This window comes from Topomyia yanbarensis, chromosome 1, assembly GCF_030247195.1.
Source record: "Topomyia yanbarensis strain Yona2022 chromosome 1, ASM3024719v1, whole genome shotgun sequence".
In the NCBI taxonomy this organism is placed as follows: domain Eukaryota; kingdom Metazoa; phylum Arthropoda; class Insecta; order Diptera; family Culicidae; genus Topomyia; species Topomyia yanbarensis.
Window position 1 is genome coordinate 169,783,873 of NC_080670.1, and position 12,563 is coordinate 169,796,435.

At 43.6% G+C, this 12,563-nt stretch overlaps 1 protein-coding gene across 1 annotated transcript in view; it reads left to right on the top strand.

Moving 5' to 3' along the window:
• The first annotated feature begins 11,381 nt into the window (after positions 1 to 11,381).
• LOC131681002 (reticulophagy regulator 1) overlaps positions 11,382 to 12,563 on the top strand; it is a 60,125-nt gene continuing 58,943 nt past the window's right edge. Inside the window, exon 1 of the mRNA XM_058961712.1 lies at positions 11,382 to 12,198. The gene's annotated coding sequence lies outside the window, so the exon portion shown is untranslated. The remainder of the gene's footprint in view (positions 12,199 to 12,563) is intronic.

Consider the following 12,563-nt stretch of genomic DNA (forward strand, 5'->3'; position numbering starts at 1 on the left):
CCGCTTTCACTCTGACAGGCTTCATTTAATATGCTGCAAGCAGGTTTCTCGCATCTCGCACTCTAATGTCAGTACCAGCCCCAGCTCAGCTTCTCGCCGCCACTCTGTAAGCACCCTAACCCGACAGGATACGCGCAGAAATCTGACAGGACTGCCAAACCAAGACTTACAGAAATCTAGCAGAGTGGTCTCTGCCAGAAAATTTGCTCACTGGGAATCGCTATACGGGACTTGTGTGCAAACTTGAATACAATGGTGAATCACGCATGCGAACCTGTATGCGATGGTGATTTTCAACGTATTTTCATTTAAACGTTTACACAGGTTTTTCGGGAAAGTTTGTTCTAGCTTATATGTCTGTTCGCTGTGTCTAGATGAATCCATTGACTACGATCGATTTCTGTCCAGTATTGTTATTTCATTTTTTTATTCCCGAACTCTGCACTTAATGGCATTTGTTATGTGTGTATCAATTGTTGTAACGAAATCTTTAGGAAAATGCATGCATATATATATATTCGAGTGTGTAAACCCACCTATGTCTGCGATCCATGTTTATGAAGTCATCTTGGAATCAAATCTTCCGTCTGTCGTGTCGCCGAGCCGTTCTACGCTGCTCCAAGAAGCATTTCCTCATCGCCGACGATGCAGCGTCATAGTCTAATACGGATGCCTCCTGAGGAACGACACGCTAGGACGAGTTGCACCTCCACTTTCCGGGGGAGCAACCTTTGTTCTCTTGGCCCGCCGAGTTAACCGTGATCCTCAGCGGCTTCTGATTCGCGAAACTACGTTCCGCCTTCTCCCGGAGCGTAACATGTTACACCACCGGGGGTGGGCGTAGCGTAGTTGGTAAATTGCCTGTACGCAGCGCACCTGGGTTCGAGTCCCGACCCCGCACATAGGGTTAGAAATTTTCCATAAGAGATTTTTCTAACCCGAAGAGGCGAATGACCTTAAGGTAAAAACCTCTATAATCGAAATAAAAAAAATGTTACACCACCAGCCTCGCTTGAGCGCCGTCTTGCTGGTGGCGAAACAACACCCGATTAGTTTTTTCCGGATTGTTCTCGATCACGCGGTCGCGTTCATTCATACCGCATCGGATTCCCACGGCCCGCAACCCCTATCCGCACCGTTTTCGGCTGGTTCATTCCGTTTGATGCCATCGCGTGGGTGGACTTTTCTAGCCACAAATCACCATACGCACGATCGATGCCAGCTATTTTTTTTTTTTTTCAATTCGTTTATTTGATAAGGCAGGTTTGCGTTAGCTTAAGGGTGCCAATTTTGTTTTGTTTTACATTTCAAATTACTTAAAACTAGGGGCTTACATATTGATTTTTGAAATTAAACTAAGGCTAATTTATAGCTATACATATACACAAGGGGGTAGTATAATTTTCGTAAGATTAGAGGGGTCATTTAGTTTTTATGGCAATATGGTTTGACATTTTTAGCAATGAGATTATTGGAGCAAATAATGTTTAACTAAGGGGGAAAATTTTTACGACTATCTTAAAAGTAGAAATAATTAGAGGGCGTGATTAAATTTTGTAAAGATTCGGAGACATTAATTAGAGTTATTTTATGTGGTAGTAGAGTTGGGCATTTTCAACGAGATCATATAATATAATAGTTAAAACTAGAAAAGGCAAGAAGAGCTAAATGCTTCATGAAGATATTTGGGGGGGAAGGGGTGTTACTTCTGTGTATAAGAGTCAGGGGAAGTAGGGTGGACAAACATGGCAGGGGGAGAACATTATTTCAGTTTCAGACTTCGGGAGATCAACGGATGGATTACAGAATCAGGGTGGTCTTCATCAGGAAGAATCATGTACTGGGACGCCGGGTGGTCGTTCTCGAGATGGCAGGGGTTTCTCCAGACGATTTCGTAGTGCGGCTCAGATGTTGATCGGCTACATTTCGAGTTGTGCGTGTGATGTTCGTGCTTTAGGTCCCGTGTTTGTTGGCTCATTCGACAGGGATGTTTTGTGTCGCCTTGGAGTCGCATCAAACCATCGTGGGTGTATGGTACAGGTGGAAGAGAGTGCTTCTGAGAATGATAAGGAAAAAGGGGCAGTTAAAGTTGGATATTGATGGTTTTTATGAAGGTGTATATAAGGGACATATAGAGGACATCGCGGCTTGCCACCACATCTCGAACCGGGACGTTGGGTGGTCTTCCTCGGGCCCGGAGGGTGTCCATAAGCCGAGACCTGGCGGAACTGTACTCGGTGCACGCCCAGACTATGTGCTCTATATCGTGATAACCGTCGCCACAAGCGCAGATACCACTCTCCACGAGCCCAATACGTCGGAGATGTGCATCCAGCGTGTAATGGTTCGCCATGAGTCGGGACATCACACGAATGAAGTCACGACCCACATCCATCCCCTTGAACCAAGGTTTCGTCGATACCTTAGGGACTATCGAATGTAGCCACCTTCCTAGCTCCCCATTGCTCCACGAGGTTTGCCAACTTTCGAGGGTTCTCTGATGAGTAATACTGAAAAATTCGTGGAAGCAAATTGGTCTTTCAAAAACGTCACCTTCAATGGCACCCACCTTAGCTAAGGAGTCCGCCTTCTCATTGCCCGGAATGGAGCAATGAGAAGGGACCCACACCAAGGTAATCTGGAAAGATTTGTCAGATAAAGCACTCAGTAGCTCCCGTATTTTCCCCAAAAAATACGAGGAATGCTTTCCATGTTTCATCGAGCGAATAGCGTCAATAGAACTCAGACTATCCGAGACTATGAAGTAATGGTCTGCGGGTAATGTGTCAATGACTCCAAGGGTATACTGAATAGCAGCTAGTTCTGCGGCGTAAACTGAAGCAGGGTCACTGAGTTTGTAGGAGGCGGTGAACTTTTGATTGAAAATACCGAAGCCAGTGGACCCTTCGAGGTTTGATCCGTCAGTATAAAACATCTTAGAACAGTCGACTTCTCGGAATTTATTATAAAAAATATTTGGAACCACTTGTGGGCGTATATGGTCCGGAATTCCAATAATCTCATCTTTCATGGATGTGTCGAAGAAAACAGTAGATTCAGAAGTATTTATGAAATGCACACGGTTGGGATTGTAAGAAGAAGGATTAATATTTTGCGCCATGTAGTCAAAGTACAGGGACATAAAACGGGTCTGAGAATTGAGCTCAACAAGCCTTTCGAAATTTTCAATCACCAACGGGTTCAAGATATCGCATCGAATGAGCAATCGATATGAGAGTTCCCAAAATCGATTTTTCAGCGGGAGAACGCCCGACAGGACTTCGAGACTCATCGTATGGGTCGACTGCATGCACCCTAAGGCGATACGCAAACAACGATACTGAATTCTTTCGAGTTTGATTAAATGTATGTTCGCGGCGGATCGAAAGCAGAAGCATCCGTATTCCAGTACCGACAGTATCGTTGTTTGATACAACCTAATTAGGTCTCCTGGGTGGGCACCCCACCACGTTCCGGTTATTGTACGAAGAAAGTTGATCCTTTGCTGGCATTTCTGTTTCAGATACCGAATATGGCATCCCCAAGTACCTTTCGAGTCGAACCAGACCCCTAGATATTTTACTGTGAAGACCTGAGCTATAGTTTGACCCATTAATAGAAGCTGTAGTTGTGCTGGTTCACGCTTCCTAGAAAATACAACTAGCTCAGTTTTCTCCGTGGAGAATTCGATACCCAGCTTAATAGCCCATGCAGACAAATTGTCCAAGGTATTCTGTAATGGTCCTTGTAGATCGACAGCTTTGGGTCCCGTAACAGACACCACGCCATCGTCTGCAAGTTGTCTTAACGTGCAGGAATTGTCAAGACATTCATCAATGTCGTTGACGTAGAAATTGTATAACAGGGGGCTTAGACATGAGCCCTGGGGAAGGCCCATGTAGCTAAATCGTGATGTCGATAAGTCACCATGCGAAAAATGCATGTGCTTTTCCGACAACAAGTTTAGTAAAAAGTTGTTTAAAGTCGCTGAAAGACCATGCTGGTGCAGCTTCTCTGAAAGAATGTTGATAGAAACTGAATCAAAAGCCCCCTTTATATCTAGGAACACTGATGCCATCTGCTCTTTACTAGCATAGGCCATTTGAATATCGGTTGAGAGCAACGCAAGACAATCGTTCGTCCCTTTGCCTTTGCGAAAGCCAAATTGTGTATCTGACAGTAAGCCATTTGCTTCGACCCAATTGTCGAGGCGGGATAGGATCATTTTCTCGAACAACTTCCGGATACAAGATAGCATTGCGATCGGTCGATACGAATTGTGGTCGGAGGCTGGTTTTCCTGGTTTTTGGATGGCGATGACCTTCACTTGCCTCCAATCGTGTGGGACAATGTTAGCCTCAAGAAACTTATTGAATAAGTTCAACAAGCGTCTCTTGGCAGAGTCTGGCAGATTCTTCAACAAGTTGAATTTGATTCTGTCTGGCCCTGGAGCTTTATTGTTACACGACAAGAGAGCAAGTGAGAACTCCACCATCGAAAAAGGTGTTTCGTTCGCGTTATCGTGACGGGACGCGGCGCGGTAGATCTTCTGTGCCGGGGCGGAATGCGGACAAACCTTCTTGGCGAAATCGAATATCCAACGGTTTGAATATTCCACGCTCTCATTAGTACTGTTTCGATTTCGCATACGTCGGGCTGTTCCCCAAAGAGTGCTCATCGATGTTTCTCTCGTTAATCCGTCGACGAACCGGCGCCAATAACCGCGTTTTTTGGCTTTCATCAAACTCTTCATTCGCTTGTCTAACGTCGCGTACTGTCGAAAACTAGCGGGTAACCCGTCGTTCCGGAAGGTCTTAAACGCGGCGGCCTTCTCTGCGTACACGTCTGAGCACTCTTTATCCCACCAGGGATTGGGAGAACGTTTTTGTATGTTCGCGCCGGGTACTGGCTTAGTCTGAGCTTGATTCGCACTGTCGAGAATCAAGCCAGCCAAAAAGCTGTACTCTTCCTCCGGAGGAAGTTCTTGAGTAGATTCGATGTTGTCGGATATCGCGGCAGCATAGCTCTTCCAATCGATATTTCGTGTGAGGTCATACGAAATATTGATTGTTTCCAATGGCCTTGAGCCGTTATTGATTGAGACTACGATCGGCAGATGGTCGCTACCGTGGGGATCAGGGATTACCTTCCACGCGCATTCTAACTTTAGCGAGGTCGAGCAAAGGGATAAATCTAATGCGCTTGGGCGCGCTGGTGGGGGAGGAATCCGTGTCATTTCACCCGTGTTTAGAATTGTCATGTTGAAGTTGTCGCAAATATTGTGAATTAAAGAGGAACGGTTATCATCATAAAGGCAACCCCATTCCGTACCGTGAGAGTTAAAGTCGCCTAAAACTAGTCGCGGTGCAGGCAGGGATTCTATGATGTCATGTAGCCGGCGATGACCAATCGCGGTGTTGGGGGGAATATATATGGAAGCTATGCAAAGATCTTTGCCTTTGGTTGTTACTTGACAAGCGACAACTTCAATACCTGTTATCGAGGGAAGGTTAATTCTGTAGAAGGAATAGCGCTTTTTGATCCCCAAAAGCACTCCTCCATAGGGGGTGTCTCGATCCAGGCGAATAATATTAAAGTCGTGGAAGTTGAGATCTATGTCGGAAGTTAACCAAGTTTCACATAATGCAAATGCATCGCAACTCAAATTATTTATTAAAATTTTGAAGGAATCGATTTTCGGGATGATACTTCTGCAATTCCACTGTAGAACAGTGATCAAATCCGTGACCTCGTTCGATGAGTTAGCCATCGAAGGATACAATCGCTGAAAGGAGGGGCCATTTAGCAGTCAACTGCTTCAAAAATGTTCTTACTGTAGGGAGAAAAGCTAACAACAGACTTTTAATAGGATCAGTTATATTGAAAGTTTTTATTATCCAGTCCACAATGTCCGAGAGTTTGATAATTCCAGTGCCGCGATTATTCTCGAACTGAAACAGAGGAACACTTGGGATTTTTGATGTTCCGGGAAGTGCTGGGAACTCCTTCTCTGAGTTTAATCCTCCGAGACCAGGAGCTAATTGCTTCGGTTTGGTTGCAACACTTCCAATAGATGTGACTTTCTGAGTCCCGTCAAGGGATACCTTCTGGCCTTTACAACGAACTTTAGGAGAGGAAATGTTCCTCCTCTTCCTATAACTTCTAGGCGCCCTAGTAGATGTTCCCTCTTGTGGGTCATCAGCCTCGCCCTCGTTAGGAGGCAAGTGAGCATAGATGTTTGTTGAGGTTGGTGGTGTAGCTTTCTTTAGCATTTCTGCAAAAGAACGTTCGGATCGTCCAGCAAGGGAACGTTTTAGTTTATCCCCGCGTAGTTTGTACGCGGGACATGCCGAGATATCATGCAGATTCTCTGCACAGTAAGGACACTTCTCAGCATTCTTACTGCACGAATCATCTAGATGATTCTCCCCGCATTTTCCACAGCGGGCCTTATTGCTACAATGGGTGGCTGTGTGACCCAATTGTTTACACTTTGTGCAATTCATGACCCGCGGCACAAACAGACGCACAGGCAGACGAACCTTGTGCAAGAGGACGTAATTTGGCAAAGCGGTACCAGCGAAGGTCAACCGATAAGAGTTTGATTGGGGGTACGTTTTTGAACCATCCCCCGCAACTACTACTGAGTGCAAACGCTTGCACTCGAGTATTTTCACTGGCTGAAGTAAGCGGTCTCTGAAACGGCCAACCCCGTACTGCAGCAGATCCTCGCATGTCAAACTGTCATCGGTGACAACGCCTTCAGACTGTACTTTCACAGCTGGAATATACACGTGATAGTCCTTCGTAAAGTGCTCGCAGCAAGCAATATCGTTTGCCTGCTTTGAGTTAGTCAGCACGACCCTCAGCCTGTCTGAGCGGACCTTTTTTATTTCGATCACAGCCGAGAACCGTTCCGTCAGGTCTTTTGAAATCTGTAATAGATTCAGCGATTTTGTTTTGGGCCGAAAGAAGACCACAAAGGGACCGGTCGAGAGCTCTGGATATTGTTTGGGTCGGGGGAGAGCCTTAGGAGTCGACTCGATCTCCATTTGGCCATCCGGGGAGGAAGCCATCGACACCGTCAACGCACGGGGTCAGCACCCGCGCAGACGGGAAAAAGCCGTAAATGTATCAAAAAGGTAGATTTCACTTATCTGTATACTCGTTTCCCACGACGCACCAGTCCAGCTTAAATAGCTGGTTATTGTTCAATCCTCGCTTTACGAACAAAAGGTTGAGGAATGTGGCCTAACGGTTAACACACGCACAAAAGAAAATAAAAGTCCAAACCTCGAAGAGGCAGAGAATGGCAAAATAACCTTGAAAGCGGATTACTGCACTGTTCTTTTTCCAACAGACCGAAAACAAAACACTTCTATCTCGATCGAGCGATGCGTAGAGACTGAGATGCCAGCTATATTTGCAGGAGAAAATTCGGCTCTTAGCAGGATCGGGAATACGCACGTGGTCGCACTTTTCCGAACGATCGACTTGATCTTCTCGACCGTAGAACTGACTGCAGCAGTATTTTCTCCTATACCTTCCTGGCAACAGTTCCTATTTTCCGACCGCAGCTCGACTGAGCTAATGTCACCTCCGGCGCTCAGCATATCCAAAAACGATCTCCTCATTTGTCGCATCCGTCACGATAGCTCGACCGTCAATGAAAAGGACCCTTTGTTTTTCTCTCCGTGTCTTTCTGCTTTCGCATTGTGACAACTGCACTGAGAAACAAAAATATGCATCGCTAGCATACTTTCCATTCCCGTCTGTTTACTTCTGCTGTGATTTTTATGCATTTTCATGCATATACTTATAGTAAGCATTCAATGAGTGGATAGACCAAATATGTCCAATGCATAAAATTTTCAGCAAAGGAAACGAGAGGCAGATAGAAAAGTATACTATCGATGCCTAAATAAAATTCAGCGTGTTGGTTGTAAAACGTTTTGCCTCATTGTTCAAACACTGGATCGATTTTGTTTATCATGAGCAGTCTTCCCAAATGAACATCGAACACCACGTTCGCTCTAGTTCTGTGCTCATCTTATACCCACATTTCGTGTGCAAACTCGAACGCGCTAATGCGTACCAAAACACGTGCACGTGTTCGTCTGTACATCCGAACCCCGTGTACGTACGCGGTGTTCGTACATACAGGATCTTGACACTAGTTTTCTCTTTTTCTCACTCATCATCACTAGCGTTGACTCATACTGTTTAGTGCTTACCTTTCTTGTGTACGTACACGGTGTTTAAACTTAAGTTTGTACCTCGTTCGCTTGGGTTCGGTTTTCAATGCAAACTTGTACACAAAGGCGCAAAGCATGTTTGAGGTTGAACGCGTGCACGAAATTTTGTACACGGGTGCCAACGTGTCGATGTTCATGGGAAGACTGATCATGAGTGTACAGTAGAGTGACAGGAAAAAATGACCCCTATCGGCCCACCCTTGAGTCGATTTCTAGTCCCACCAGGAGTACTTGTTCCAAATTTGAAGCAAATCGGACAAGTCTAGCTACCGGACCAACATGCCTGAAGTTTGTATGAGATTTTTCAACAATTTACATGGAGAAAAGTCACTAGCTCACATTTTCGCCGCTAGGATGCTGTTCGCATCGTATTATCACTGTAAGTGAAAATAAGAAAGATAATTTAATTGTCTACAACTTTGTCGAAGACTGCTAGTGAATCCGGCTTTGTTAAAAGAAGTTATTAAACTTTTAGCGAAGTGATGTCTGAGTCAGTTTTCCATAGGGCCTACCCTGTAAACGAAATGGCGGCTAGGCGTGTTAAAATACATGCTGGCGAGCGGTAGGCTATTGAAACATTGTTCTAGGCAACCCGCCGTAACTCGCCAGCAACACACTCTGATAGTGTGGGTATCAGTGCATGGTTGTGCATCAGTACTCGATTCGCACGAACTAATCATTTTTGTGAAATAACCATTAGATTTAGCTCAATAGTATGTTCAGAAGAATTGTAGTAAATAATAGGAGTCATGCTTTGGTTAGAAAATTTTAGTTCCACATTGTACCGCATAGAGGGCGCCAACACTAACTTTTCAACGGAGAGAGATAGAAATTAGGTGTCTTCCACAAAGTTGTAGAACAGGCATTTTGCAATAAGTCTCCCGAACATCTCGATATTCTATCTCACTTCTATGAAAAGTTAGTGTTGGCGCCCTCTATGCGGTCACAGTTGGAACTAAAATTTTCCAACCAAAACATAACTCGTATTATGTGGTATAATTCTTCTGAACATACTATTGAGCTAAACCTAACTGTTATTTCACAAAAATGTATAGTTCGTGGGAATCGAGTACTGATACACAACTTTGCACTGCTAGGCCCCATGGAAAACTGACTCAGACATCACTTCGTTAAAAGTTTAATAACTACTTTTAACAAAGCCGGATTGACTAGCAGTCTTCGACAAAGTTGTAGACAATTAAATTATTTTTCTTATTTTCACTTACAGTGATAATACGATGCATACAGTGCCACCCAGCGGCAAAAATGCGAGTTAGTGGGTTTTCTCCATGTAAATTGTCGAAAAATCTCATACAAACTTCAGGCACGTTGGTCCGGTAGCTAGACTTGTCCGATTTGCTTCAAATTTGGTGAAAGAGCTCCTGGTGGGACTAGGAATCGAATCAGGGGTTGGCTGATTGAGTTTTCAAAAATTCATTATTTTTTTGGGCAGTCTAGTGTACAGGCATAATCTCATTTACTCCAAGGGCCCTATTCTCACAGTCACGTCACCTAGTGACTAGAAGGAAATTTTGTTCTAGTCACTAGGTGACGTGACTGTGAGAATAGGGCCCCAAATTTGCGTATTTTTAACTTAACTGTAACACACTCTCACAGTAGGCAAATTTAACACCTTGCTAAGCTTCGCCTGATTGACTTCGCGGCTTTTACGTCTACAATTTGAAACGAATCTAAACAGACAAGCCACTGTCCGCAGAAGTACGTTCTATTTGGACATGCTGTGGTCAATAAATTGTGCCCAGTTAATGCCTTGTGATAAAACAAAAATAAAGCTATTGTTACGTAATTGCTGGCTGCAAAACCTGCCATGGCTGTAATACCTGGCAACTGATGAAGAAAATTGTGTCGTTTGAACCTTGCGCTCTATGGATTCAAAGAGGGCTTGCGTCCCCACTTCGATTAATATTCGGTGGTGTTTACTTTCGGCGGTAACCATCTACAGTCCACAAGACTGACGATTTTCGTTCGTCAGATGGAATCCGGACAAAACTGTCTACATGCCTTCACGAGCCCTATTCTCACAGTCACGTCACCTAGTGATTAGAAGAAAATTTGCTTCTAGTCACCAAGTGACGTGACTGTGAGAATAGGGCCCCATAATCCATACTGCTGGTATCGCGACTTGCAGTTCCAGTCGCAGTATCGCAAACTGCTTCGGTGGATCAACTTTAGGTCGGGCCGTAACTAACGAGCACATCATTGCTTGGCAGCACAACCACCAAATACGTGTAAGTAAATCGATCGGTAATTGTTCGAGTGAACAGTTCCAAAAAAACCAAGGTATTTGCACGCATTCTACGTCGGGTAGCTACTCCGTCCGTTGTCGTCTCTGCGTCGGTTGACTCTTCCCATTTATATATGATCCGCTAAACTGCCCGTACATGCATAAGAGTCCCATATTGAAAAACAGCAAGCCAAGAAAAACGCTGTTCAACATTTACATTTTTCATTGAGCCTTATGGATGGGACAACCATGTTTTGGTATTTTTTTCGATATTTTCTGAACAAACCTGGTAAACTGATTTGTGCATTATGATTCAGTGGTGATACAGAATACAGTCCAACAGATATCTCATTTTCGACAAAAATTCATATGGGACTCTTATGCTTATATGGGCAGTAAACGCCTTGCTTACTTCGCATGAGTTCTGCAAACTAATGAATGATCCAACAGTGATAAGTGTATGAAATGTCTCATCTTACTATCAGGTGAATTAAGTCGGTTTTTAATTTAAAAATCAGAAATTAATAATTGAAGTTTAAAAACAATATGAGTGTACTCGTAAGGATACCTGCTATCAATGGATATGAAAAACTGAAACATTTTTGCCATATTAAAGATCCCTATTGCAAAAACATATGAATCTATGAAAAGCAGCAAAATCTGCGAATGTGGCAACCCTTGTCCAAAGCTCTCGTGATGTTGAAAGCTCAAATTGAACGAAAGTGTGAATGGAAAGCTCTCACTAAACCATAATAATGCAAAAATTGCATGACTATCGTTTGTAGATTCATCCACTTTGGATTCATCGCTGTGTGAGAAGATCTGTGGATTCATTGCAAATTCTACTCACTCGCGCTCTCAAGCCCAGTCTGTCGGTGACATCAGCCAGGTCCGGTTGTTGTGTTTTTACTAAAGAAAGATAAAGCCAAGAATGGTAAATAATTAGATATCATACCACTTTATTGTGTTATATCTGAACAATAATTGTGCAGAATGATGAGCATTACTGAAATATTGTATCCCACGATATTTCCATTGTGCTTGTTTACCCGCGAGTGATCTTTCGTGCTGTATTGTGGACACGGAGTGAAAATTGGCAGACGGTCGGAATTACGCTGTAGTTTTCCGGACACAAAAAAGTGCCTCTCTGCGAGAGAAAAGACGATACGAACGAGCTGACAGTCTTCCTTGTTTTTTTTCTGCCATTCAATATCTGGGAATGTGTCGATAGACGACATTGGATCTAGTGGCATTAGGTGATAGTTGTCAATCCCCGTAGATTCCACGATATTCCGAAGTACTAGTCGGAACTGGATACGGTTCCGATCGAGTGAAAGTGGTGCTCCAATAGTGTGTTATTTTTTGCACACCCAAGTTATGAGTGTATGTTATGAAAATATATCGCACTGCATGAACTGTGAAAAACGCACACAAATCTAACTCAGGTGTCATCGTTGCGTTCGAGTCGAATCGTTGTTGCTAATTTCATATTAGAACGATCTATCCTTGAGATTGATTATAAACTGATGAGTCAAGTATACAGAATCGAATTATTTGCCTAGCGTGATAAATTTTAAAAAACGAACCCTCACTGGAACGTGGATAAACAAATCAGTTCAAGGACCAGTGAGTTCATTTACTCTGGTATTTGTGAAACAGTGAGGATCAACGGTTTTCGAACAGCTGCAACTTGCATTGGTAAGTTTACGATTTTAATGGTGACACCGCGAATGTATTAGACGGTGCTATAGTATCGCTTATAGAATTATGAAAAATCATTCTATTAAGCAAATTGAACCGTTGGTAAAAGTCCATCTAAACTAGTAACGAAGCATCAAAAAGCGGGATTGACGGTGCTCTATTCTAATAGTCACGTAAAATAGTGACGTTAAGGAAATTCACATGACGTTACTCGGTGAAGTGATTAAGAATAGGTCTCATAGAGCAATTGAGTGCAGTTTCTGGTCTTTGTTTGTAAAGCCGACATTAGAAAATGTTTTGAGCGATTAAATTTTACGGGGGATACTTTAACATTGACTCAGCTTCACACTTAGTTTTTTTGC